Genomic DNA, 12,648 nt, shown 5'->3' with positions numbered 1-12,648 from the left:
GCTATAAGTAATGATGAGCAGGCAGATTTCATAAAAATCTGGCTTTCCAGGTTTTTCCATTTACATGGACTGATGTTGAGTGAAGTGAGCAGAACCAGGACATCATTATACACCATAATAGCAACACCGTGCAATGATCAATTATGATAGACTTAGTTCTTCTCAGTAATGCAATGATTCAAGACAATTCCAAAAGATTCATGATGGGAAATGTTGTACACATCTAGAGAAAATACTATGGAGTCTGAATACAAATTGAAACATACTATTTTCATTTTTTGGTTTTTGTTTTTTTCCTTCTTGTGGCTTTTGCCTTGTGTTTAATTCTTCTTTCACAACATGTCTAATGTGAAACTGTATTTAATATGATTGTACATGTATAACCTATATCAGGTTGCTTGCTGTCTTGGGGAGGGAGAAAGAGAGAGGAAAGAAAAATTTGGAATTCAAAATTTTATAAAAATAAATGTTGAAAACTATCTTTATATGTAATTGGAAAAAATAAAATACTACTAAATGGAAGGGGAGAGATTTGCAGTGCACTTTACATATGTTATCTCATCATAATGACAATCAGATTGCTTGTGGTTTATGTCCTAAGCCAAGCCCCATTTGGTCATTGTTTCAATCCGGAATGATTCAGATTGAATGGAAATAGCAATCATTTCTGCTAGAGATTTTGAATGTCTTCTCCTCCCAGATTCATTCATTCATTCATTCATTCATTTAGATGGGGGGGGGTGGGGGAACTCTAGATTAGAGGAGATTCTTTGCCTCGATTACTACCTAATTTTAATCACTGAATAGGTGCGGCTTCAGTCAAACAGACCTGTTGAAGACCTTAACTTAAAAAGGCTAGGTCACCCATTTCATCCAGGGCCATCTCCAGTCATCTTGACCTCTGCCTTGCCACTGGATCCAGATGGTTCTGGAGGAGAAGGTGAGACAAATGATCTTGCACAGCTTTTCTTCACTTAAATCCAACTCATTTGTATATTATGGCATTACCTACCTGATTTCATGGTACTTTTTGAGAAAAAAAGACAAGCAAATAATGACAAAGAAGTTTGACCCTAGAGAAGATCTGGAAAAATGTACATTATTCAATTCTTCTTTAAATAGGATTGTTTTTTTTTTTTTTTTAATTTTCCTTTTATATTCTGTTATCGGGTATGGCTCACTGGTTAGGCAGAAATCTACTCAAAAGTGAGTATGAGGTTAAAAAAAATCAATAAAAAATTTTTATCTTTAATGTGGTATAGAAGTATGAGTTATTTATTAATTTTCTTTCTGACAGTTGTGGTAGGGTAATTTTTACATTTGGTATGTAGGATTAGGAAGAGTAAATGCTCCATTGGATCTTTGTTAAAGTGATCCACAAATCCAAAAAGTTTGACAAAAAAGTATTCTGGAATATATGAAAAGTATTACTTCCTCATCTTTATGATTTACTGCTTTGGGTTTCAGTCTTGCTTCATTCCATCCTTTACAACATTCTCATAGATTTTAAAATATAGTCTTTAAATATATATATATATATATATATATATATATATATATATGTATATGTATACATATATATGTAGTCTTTAAATATATATAGCCTTTATCTTCTTTAGTGAATGAGCCATGGAGATAATTTCAATGATGATGAAGAACATATCTATCCCACAAAAATAAGATCCCAATCAGAGAAGGTTGCTAATATAGTGAAAGGAGGAAAATCCAAAATGACCCCACAAATTGAAGAAATAGTCCCACAGCCACAAATGTCAGTAAATCTGGGGTCAAATGCAGAGTTTGTTTAAGGATCAGAGTCACAACCAAAAGAGAGATGATGAAAACAAAATCAGGTCAGAAACAAGGTCACAAATTACTTAGCAGAAAGATAGCATAATTATAATTACTTATAAACTGATTATAGGAATGCTTTGAAAGATATGTGATTTTATTAATGTAAACCAATTGCAACTTTCTATGTGTTTTGAATTTTCATGGACAGAAAAAGTGATCATAGAGTAATCTGCTGGTGGTGAACTATTCTCCATTTAGCTAAATTGATTGCCAGATGATAGACACTCTGTTACTGTACCCATACTCAAATACTTTCTCTTTATAGTACAATATGAATGAGTTGAGAATATTGTGCTGTGTAAAAAGTAACACAAGCTTAGAAATAATTCTTCTGATATGTGTTCTGTATTCATGATACTCTCACTATAATGATATAATTTGCCTAGTTTGTACACTCATACTTGGAGAGGGTCCAGAAGAAAATAACCCAAATAAACAAAGAATAGAAGATTTGGCCCTATGACAAAAGATTAAGGGGGGAGATTTATCTTAGTCCAGCAAAAATAAAAACAATGGATTGTAGTATATTATAGTATATTATAACTATATTCATATGTTTATATATATATGTATATGAAGAGAGTATTTTTAGAATTATAATCAGATATTTTCTATATTCATAGAAAAAATGAACTGGAAAAATAAAACAGGTTTTGAATATATTGGAGATACAGAATTCTATTAACTATAAAACTATATTTATTAGATTATAATTTCATGAAGGTCAATGTATGGCTACAAATAATGAGAATGAGTACTAGATAAAGGCTGCAGAATTCCAAATTTGAGAATAAAATAGATAAAAACCATCAAGTGTAGAGATTTAGAATCAGAGACTCACAGAGCTAGGGAGAACCTCAGAGAAGGTTTCATTCAACTCCCTCATTTTGCAGAGAGAAACAAAGTGACTTAAAGTAGTCAACTGAACCATGTAGTGAACCAGGGTCTTCTAGATGAGAAAGCAAGATGATAGTATAAAAAATAATCCTGGATTTTAAATCAAAAGGCCTGAATTAAAAATCTACCTCTATTTCTTACTACTCATCATGACTTTGTATAAATTACTTAATCTACTCTAAACCTCAGTTTTCTTATCTCTAAAATGAGAGTATTGCTCTATAATCCTAAATCCAGTATTCTCTCCCTTATAACAAGTGATTCATAGAATAAAGGAATCTTAAAGATCATAAAATTTAATCTCTTCATTTTACAGATAAGGATTCACTTTCCTCACCTTCCTTTGACATTTATGTTAAATAATCATTAGATCAGCTGCCCAGATAAACATGATGTTACATTAAAACATTTACATACATGGATTTTTCCCACAGGAAACTTCTCCTATAGAAGACAATATAGAAGCAAGATATAAAACACATTGGAAGAAGACAAGAATTAAAAAGGGGGAAAAGCCTATCAGATTCAGAAATTACACAAATTAAACAATGAGTATATATAATTAAAAACTGATACCACATGATAAGGCAGATTGTAACACTGTTGTCATTCAACACATGTTTTGGATTCTATTTTATGTGCATGGAATAGGAAATGAAAGAAAAATTGGTTGTTCCAGTGTCATAGTTTACATAAAAGCTTAGTTAACTTTCTATCAAAAGAAGAATCTTCTAACCACATTCAAATTCAATACAAAAGCAAATATTGACACAAAATTCTTATCAGCAAATTTCTGATTATTTCAGGTACACATTCCATAAAGTCTATCTTGTGTAAAAGACACATGACTGATCTTGTGTGAGAGAAATATGAACTAATAAGGATTTTCCAGAGTGTGTCTTTTTCTTATTTTATAATTCATCATCTTAGAATAGCCTAAAGGGCAAGGGAGGTCTAACTATGTTAGACAATTGGTGAGTAACAAGCCTCCCAGTTTCATGCTAATGAATACAGTAACATCTTATGCTAATAACTTTTGCATTAAATTTAATTTGGAGTTAAAGGACATGAGATTGAATCCTTTGCTTTGCCTTGAGATGAATACTAACATCTTTTCTAGATTTAAGCTTATGATATTATGATACTTGTTGGAATGGAGTGATGACAGGAAGTTTCTTTTCCTTTTTAAAATTTTTATTAATAGCATTTTATTTTTCCAAATACATGAAAAAATAGTTTACAACATTCACCCCCTGCAAAACCCTGTGTTACAAATTTTTCTCCCTCCCTCCATTTCTCCCTTCTTCCCAAGATAAAAAGCAATCCAATACAGTCCAAACAGGTGCAAATCTTCCCAACATTTCCATATTCATCATGATGTACAAGAAAAATCAGATCAAAAGGGAAAAATATGAGATAGAAGAACAACCAAGCAAATAAACAAACAACAATAATAACAATGGTGAAGATACTATTCTTTGAGCCACATTCAGACTCCAGAGTTCTCTCTCTGAATGTAGATGGCACTTTCCAAGTGAGTTTCTTTTCTGACAACATTAACTAAACTCTAAGCCTCATGAGGGTAGGGGCCACATCTTAGATAAATATCATATCTCCCCCAGAGCTCTAGATCAGCATTTCACTGCCCCCCTCCCAAAAAAAAAAATTGAATCAAATTATTGGAAGAAAAAAAGGCAGAAAACCAGCTTTTCAGCAGATGCATTGCTGGACAGTTCCTTGGTTACATTGGCTGAAGTGGTAGTTATCAGAAAAAATGAACCCCATCAATCTCTCATTGAATGTAATAGAATCCTTTGTTTCCCATTAAATAAGTATCTACAGTGATCCAAGATAATACCAAAGGACTTTTGATGAAAAATGTTATTTATCTTCCAAAAAAAGAACTGATGGAATCTGAATGCAGATTGAAGTTTCCTAGATTTCACTTTATTTTTCATAGCATTTTTAAAATCTGTGACTTCTTTCACTATGTGACTAATATGAACATATATTTTGCATGATTACACATGGATTTAATTAAATTGTTTACTTTCTCAGGGGGAAGAAGAGAGATGAGAGAGAATTTAAAACACAAATTAAAACAAAACAAATATTGAAAACTGTTTTTGCATATAATCAGAACAAGTGAAGTATTATTCAAAAAGTATTTAATAAACACCTGTTATATGTAGAGAAGGAAGGAATTTGTGACTAAAGAAGAACTGGAATTCATTATTTAACAAAAATAGACAATTACATCAAGTTAAAAATTACATCAAGTTAAAAAGGTTTTATACAAACAAAACTAATGCATACAAGATTAGAAGGGAAGCAATAAACTGGGAAAACATTTTTACTTTCAAAGGTTCTGATGAAGGCCTCATTTCTAAAATATAAAGAGAATTGACTCAAATTTATAAGAATTTAAGCCATTCTCCAATTGAAAAATGATCAAAGGATATAAATAGACAATTTTCAGATAAAGAAATTAAAACCATTTCTAGTGATATGAAAAGATGCTCTAAATCACTATTGATCAGAGAAATGCAAATTAAGACAACTTTGAGGTATCACTACACACCTCTTAGATTGGCTAAGAAGATAGGAAAAGATAATGATGAATGTTGGAGGGGGATGTGGGAAAACTGGGACACTACTATCTTATTGACAGAATTGTGAATTGATCCAACCATTCTGTAGAGCAATTTGGATCTTTGCCTAAAGGGCTCTCAAGATGTACATACCATTTGATCCAGCAGTGTCTCTACTGGGCTTATATCACAAAGAGATCTTAAAGGTGGGAAAAAGGATCCACATGTGCAAAAATGTTTGTAGCAGCCCTTTTTGTAGTGTCAAGAAATTGGAAACTGAGTGGATATCCGTCATTTGGAGAATGGCTAAATAAGTTATGGTATATGAATATTATGGAATATTATTGTTCTACAAGAAACGATCAGCAGAACGATTTCAGAGAGCTCTGGAGAGAACTGATGTTAAGTGAAGTGAGCAGAACCAGGAGATCATTGTACACACCAACAAGAAGATTATACAATGATCAATTCTGATGGACATGGCTCTTTTCAACAATGAGATGATCCAGGCCAGTTCCAGTGATCTTATGATGAAAAAAGTCATCTGCTCCCAGAGAAAAGACAGTGGGAATTGAATGTGGACCACAACATAGTATTTTCACTCTTTTTTATTGTTGTTTGCTTGCATTTTATTCTCTTTCTCATTTTTTTCTTTTTGACTTGATTTTTCTTGTACAGCAAGATAATTTATAAATATGTATGCATATATTGGATGTAACACGTATTTTTACCATGTTTAACATATATTAGATTACTTGCTATATAGGGAAAAGGGTGGGGAGAAGGGGAGAAAATTGGAACACAAGGTTTTGCAAGGGTTAATGTTGAAAAATTATCCATTCATGTTTTGAAAATTAAAAAGCTTTAATAAAAAATAAATAAGCACCTGTTACATGGCAAGCATAGATTTTTATTTTTCTTAAATATGAGACACCACTCAAACTCTCAAAAATTTATGATTTCTCTGAGGGAAAAAGCAAAATACATATAAAGATGATACACTGTGAGTAGATTCATGTTTTGAATAGTTTGCATAGAATTAAGAATTCATTATGCTGAACCATTTATACTCATACTCAATCTCTCTGTCATCCTAGACACCAAGAATATGGATTTACAAGATGGTTGCTTCGGAGTTGGGAGGTAAAATAGTCTAAGACACATAAAATGTGCCAATCCAACTGATCCACAGGAATTGAACCTATCACTTTTTCCACATTAGACTTGTATTAAGATATCCTGAATTAAACAATCTTTAATAAAAGCATTAAAGAATCAGGATTGTAGGCTTGAATCATGTAGAGAGTATTGACATTAAATCTCAGTAAACTTTACAAGGCAAATTACTTAGCAAGAAAACAATATGTTTAGAATAAGCAACTTCTGTTAAACACATGCTGTATTTCTTGATGTTTGAATATGGAGATTAGTGAAAGAAAGACACTTCTCATGGGAAATGCTAAGATTTCAGCACTGAGTATACAAAGAATAATAGCAAGGATCAAGTAGCACCTCAGAAACATAAGAAAAAATAGGAAAATTGAAGGATGTTGTCTTAGGTCAGGAATCTTGCTGACCATGGGAATCTCCCTGAGACTCTATTTTTTGATAATTCATTCAGGGAAACTTTTCCATTGTACCAGAGGATAATCTTTGCTAATGTCTAAATGGCATCTAAAGAGGGTAGGGCTCTTGTCTTTGATTACTTGGAGTCTACCTTTAGATCTCTTTTGATCACATACTACTTTTAATCTTTCTTCTATTTCTGCTAATCAATCAACAAGTAAAACACTAGGATACAATGATAAAGAACAGTACCCTCTTTCAAGAAGTTTATACTCTGTGGAAGAAACTACACATAAATATATGTTATAAAATATATAATCTAGATGTGTGTTGTTTATTCATGTATACAAATGTGTATATTGTATATATCATATATATACATACATAAATACAGTATAAATACAAAATAAGTACAAGATAGTCTGAGGAGGGAAGGCAAGAGTAGCAAGAATAATGGAAAAGAGTGTGGAAGGTGAAACCTAAATTAAGTCTTGAAGGAATTAAGATATCCAATGAGGTAAAGATGAGGAAATTATGCATTCCTGGCATTGAAAAAGGCAAATACAAAACACAGAAAATGGATATGGAGCATCCTGTGAAAGGAATAGTAAGAAGGCCAATTTGGCCAAATAATGGAGTGTGAGAAAGGGAATAATATATAATGAAGTTGAAAAGATAGGTTGAAGCCACTCTGTTTAAAAAACAGAGAAGTTTACATTTTACTTGAGCTACTTGAGTTTATTGAGTAGAAGAGGAAAATGGTCAGACCTCTGTTTGTATAAAATCACTTTGGCAGTTGCATGGATGATGAATTGGAAAAGGGAAGGGCTTGAGATAGGGAAAACTTTTGGTAGGCTTTTTACAATAGAATGAACATATAAAGGGAAAAGAATGTATTTGTACAAAAATCTTTATAGCAGTTCTTTTTGTGATGGCTAAGATTTGAAAATCAAATCTTGAAAATCAAGGCGATGCCTATCAATGGGGGAATGGCTGAACAAGCTCTGGTATATGATTGTGATGGAATACTGTTGTGTTATAAGAAATGACAAGCAGGATGATTTCAGAAAAACTCGGAAAAACTTACATGAATTGTTATGAAGTGAAGTGAGCAGAAGTAGAGCACTGTGCACAGTAACTACAATATTCTACCATGAAAACCAATGAAGGACTTCACTATTCTCAGCAATACAATGATCCAAGACAATCCCAAAGGATTTATGATGAGAAAATGCTATTTGTCTCTGAAGAATTAGTGTTGTCTGAATACAGACTGAAATATACTTTTTTATCTTCCTTCCTTTCTTCTTTTTCTTTCTTCCTTCCTTCCTTTCTTTTTCCTCTTTCCTTGTTTTCTTTCATGTCTTCTTACACAAAATGACTAATACAGAAATATCTTACATGATAGCATATCTGTAACTTATATCACATTGCTTACTGTCTCAGGGAGAGAGGAAGGAAGGGACAAAATTTGGAACTCAAAACATTTTTTAAAATGTGAAAATTTTTTTTCACATTTAATTGTTTAGGGAAGAAGAAAATACTATTCAAAAAATTTTATAAACGTGAAGTGATAGACTAAAAAAGAACAATTACTATTTGACTAATAAGAAGAGTAGGAATTCAATAGGAGTTGTGAAAGTAGAAATAACATTTGAAAACTGATTGACTATATGGAGTTTAAAGATGGCAAGGACTTGATAATGCCAACATTGCAAACCTAGGATACTAGAAGGAAAAAACCCACTCTCAAGGGGCTTGCACTCTATTTGATGAAATCAAACCATGATGAGGAGCTAGAAAGTAGAAGAGGGTTAGTAAGCAGGAGAGGACATGGAGAGGGCAGGAAGGTAACTGAAGGAGATGGAGCACAACAGAGTTTGAGAAAGAAATGAATTTCACTGCAGGCAGGACCAATCACTGAGGTTCACATCTAGGGGAGGAAGTAGGGGAAAGGGAGGGAAATTTGGAACACAAGATTTTGCAAAGGTTAATGTTGAAAAATTATTCATGCATATGTTTTGAAAATAAAAAGCTTTAATTAAAAAAAATCATTGAGGCTCAGAGAGATAAAATTATCTTCTAAAGTCTCTCAATGGTAGAACAAGAAAACCACAACTGAGGTTTTCTGATTCTAAAGCCAGAGTACTTTCTACTACACTATATACTGCATTAATGCTTCTCTCTGTGAATGAACTCTTGTACCAGAAACAAGTCTGATGAACTGAAAGCAATCACTTTCGTATAATGGAAGACACTAGTAAAGTTCTCATAAGCTTATTGATTTATACTTACAAGGGACTTTAGAAGCAATTTAGTCCTATCCTGCTATTTTAAAATGAGAAAACTAAAGCCCAGAAAGGGATTATCCAAGGTTTCATAGCTAATCAGTAGCTTTTCCAGTGTTTTTTTTTATATTTTACTTATTTATATATATTTTATATATGCTTATAGAAAACTTTAAGTTTTTCAAAGCATTTTACATAAAGTCAGGGAAGAGTTGTACAGGCAAAAACCAATTGTTAAGTTTTTATTATGAACATTTAGCCTTTGAAATCAGCAGTTACTATACATCAGGGCTTACTTTGTAATTTTGTTGATTTTCTAGACTTAGAAAAGCAATGCAGAAAATCTTAATGCGTACAGTTGGGTTTTTTGGGGGTTATTACTGTTGTTTTTTCTTCCTGAGAGTTAAACATTCACCAGCATACCTCTGCATGAAGTCTCATTTTATCCTCACAACAACCCAGTGTAGCAGGTGATGTTAATAGCCATTTTACAGATCAGGGTACTAAGGCTGAGAGAGTTTAATGACTTTCACAGCCAATAAGTATCTTATGCCAGAGTTGAAGTTATATTTACTTAATTCTTAAGTCCTATATTCTATATAGAGGATATTCTAAATCCTACATATATATTATATATCCTATATACACTATGCCATCCTGATCCAGATATACTGAAAACTTTTTGAAGTTCAGGATTTTTCAGTACTTTTACATTTACTTCCCCAGATGCTTTACAGGTGATGGATGATTCCTATTCAAAATCTTTGCCTCTAACAAGGTATTGGGTCATCTAGGTTCTGGGAAGTGCAGTGAGGTAGATCCTTCCAGCAGGTGGCATCTGGAGATTCCAAATGAGAGGAATAAAACTACAATCTATGCTTTTGTTTTAAAGAGTATCTCTGTTAGAAAGCAAGTTACCTGGTCAATTTTGTTCTAAGCTGTTTTAACCTCAGCTCCATTGAATTTCCCTATCTCATTTTCTTTGGACTCACTGCCAGAGGGAAGACCATTTATCTGACATCACAACATAATATTTTCACCTTTGTTGTTGTGGTTGTTTGCTTGCTTGTTTTTTTTTTTTTCTCATTTTTCCCTTTTGCTATAATTTTTCTTCTGTAGCATAAAAAATGTGGAAATATGTTTAGAAGAACTGCACATGTTTAACCTATATTGGATTACTTTCTGTCTAGGAGAGATAATGGAAGGGAGGGAGAAAAATTTGGAACACAAGGCTTTGTAAGGGTGAATATTAAAAACTATCTTTGCATGTATTTTGAAAAATAAAGTTATTATTTTTTAAAGTATGAGGCAGTCTGCAATAGTGGATAGAGAGGCGCCCTTAACTGGAAGAAGTTATGAGTTCAAGCTATATTTCTATCATACACGGACTAGCTGACCCAAGACAATTCATTTAACCTCTTGGTTTCCCCCAATTCTCTAAGTCTATAAATAGCAGAGTTGGTGCTTATATACATTAACAAAAGTTGTTTCCTTAGAGTTGTATACATAAAGTTCTAACTTCTGTCCACAAACAATAAATAAATATTTTATTTTTCATAGTTCTTATAGCAATTCCTAGAGCAATCTTATAGTATTATACAATATAGGAAAAAGTACTGAAATAGCAATTGTTGGAGTGACTGTGAGAAGGCCAGGAGTACTAATGATTCATTGATGTAGCTATAAAGTGATTTGGCCATTCTGGAAACTCAATTATATTTTTACCCAAAAAGTCACTAAACTGTGACCCAACAATACTACTACCAGGTCTATCCTACAAACAAATCAAAGAAAAAAAAAAGAACTCATATGTAAAAAATTATTATAGCAGCCTTTGTTGTAGCAAAAAAAAAAAGAAAAGAAAAGAAAAGAAAAAGAAAACAAAAGGGATACCCATAAACTGTAAAATGATTGAACTATGATATATGGGTTATAGAGTGTTACTTTGCCATATGAAATAATGGAAGAGACAGTTTCAAAAAAAACCTGGGAAGAATTGTATGAATTAATGAAGAGGGAAGCGAGTAGAACTGAGAGAATAATTTATATATTTAAGATATTTTAACAAAACAAATTTTGAAAAATCTAAAATCTCTGATCATTACAACAACTTTCGACAACTCCAGAGGATTGATGATGAAGCAATCTACCCACTTACTGACAAAGATCACCAGATTTCAGATACAGAATGAAACACATATTTGCAGATATGATCAATGTATGTATGTGTTTTGCTTGATTGTGCTTATTTGTTATAAGAGTTTTGTTTTTCTTTTTTTTTTTCCATTTAGTGGGAATAAAGAAGCTAACAATATTATTGCCAAAAAAAGAAACAAAGAAAATACAGTCATTAAATCATTTAAAAGAAAATTCCTAGAAGAGAACAAAAGGAAATTCAGATGGAAACAGACAATCAGGGCAGCTTTAAAAGTAATAGAGAATTTATTTTGTAATTTTTTAAAAGGCATTGTTGTATGTTTGGACATGTATACTTATATTGTATTTAATTTATACTTTAACATATTTAACACGTATTGTTCAACCTGTCATCTGGGGGAGAGGATGGGAGGAAGGAGGGGAAAGATTGGAACAAAAGGTTTGGCAATTGTCAATGCTGTAAAGTTACCCATGCATATAACTTGTAAATAAAAAGCTATAGTTTAAAAAAAAAAATGTATGTGATCAAAATTTATAGGGATATACTGTTGTTGTTTGGTCATTTGTCCTGTTTAATGTCCATGACCCCATTTGGAGTTTTCTTGACAAAGATACTAGAGTGGCTTGCTATTTCCTTCTCCAACTCATTTTACAGATGAAACTGGGGCAAATTGGCTAAAGTGACCTGCCCAGGATCACAGATAATAAATTACAGATAGTAAATGTTTGGGGCTGGATTTGAACTCAGATTTTCCTGATTCCAGGGCCAATGCTCTATCTGCTGCATTACCTAGCTGCCCAGGGAGGGCAGGGATGAGTAATATACTAGTAAATGTTTAACAACTGGCTCTCAAAAAATACCATGACACACTTCAAATTAATCTGCAATATTAACATTTTCTCTAATTTCTTAAGTCTAGAAATAAACAAAGCAATAAATCAAACCCTGATTTATAGTATTTGCAGACTTCCAAAAATGTAAAAGCTCATGCATCTAAAATGAAATGATTGCTCCTCCCTAACCCATATGAGCAGGGCCCAACATACTCCTGTTACCATCTTTTATCTTCTAATTTTCAAAGGGGGGTGTTTTTCTTCTTTGGGGATGAGAAGCAGTGTTTAAATGCAGAATTTATTAAATTATATTTTGAAAAATAAAGCACTGGATTTCAAATCAAAAGACATGGGCTGTCTTTGCCACTTATTAGCTATATACATTTGACCAACTCATTTTCTGAACCTCATTTTTCTCAGCTATAAAATGAGGAAATAATATTTATACAACCTATCACATG

At 32.4% G+C, this 12,648-nt stretch overlaps 1 long non-coding RNA gene across 1 annotated transcript; it reads left to right on the top strand.

Moving 5' to 3' along the window:
* The first annotated feature begins 910 nt into the window (after window positions 1-910).
* LOC116420328 lies at window positions 911-11,707 on the top strand. The gene is made up of 3 exons (XR_004230619.1): window positions 911-940; window positions 6,440-6,485; window positions 11,488-11,707. It is a non-coding gene; the product is annotated as an uncharacterized LOC116420328 (long non-coding RNA).
* The last annotated feature ends 941 nt before the right edge of the window (window positions 11,708-12,648 follow it).

This window comes from Sarcophilus harrisii, chromosome 1 (assembly GCF_902635505.1).
Source record: "Sarcophilus harrisii chromosome 1, mSarHar1.11, whole genome shotgun sequence".
NCBI lineage: Eukaryota > Metazoa > Chordata > Mammalia > Dasyuromorphia > Dasyuridae > Sarcophilus > Sarcophilus harrisii.
This window is presented reverse-complemented; position numbering and strand designations above follow the sequence as displayed.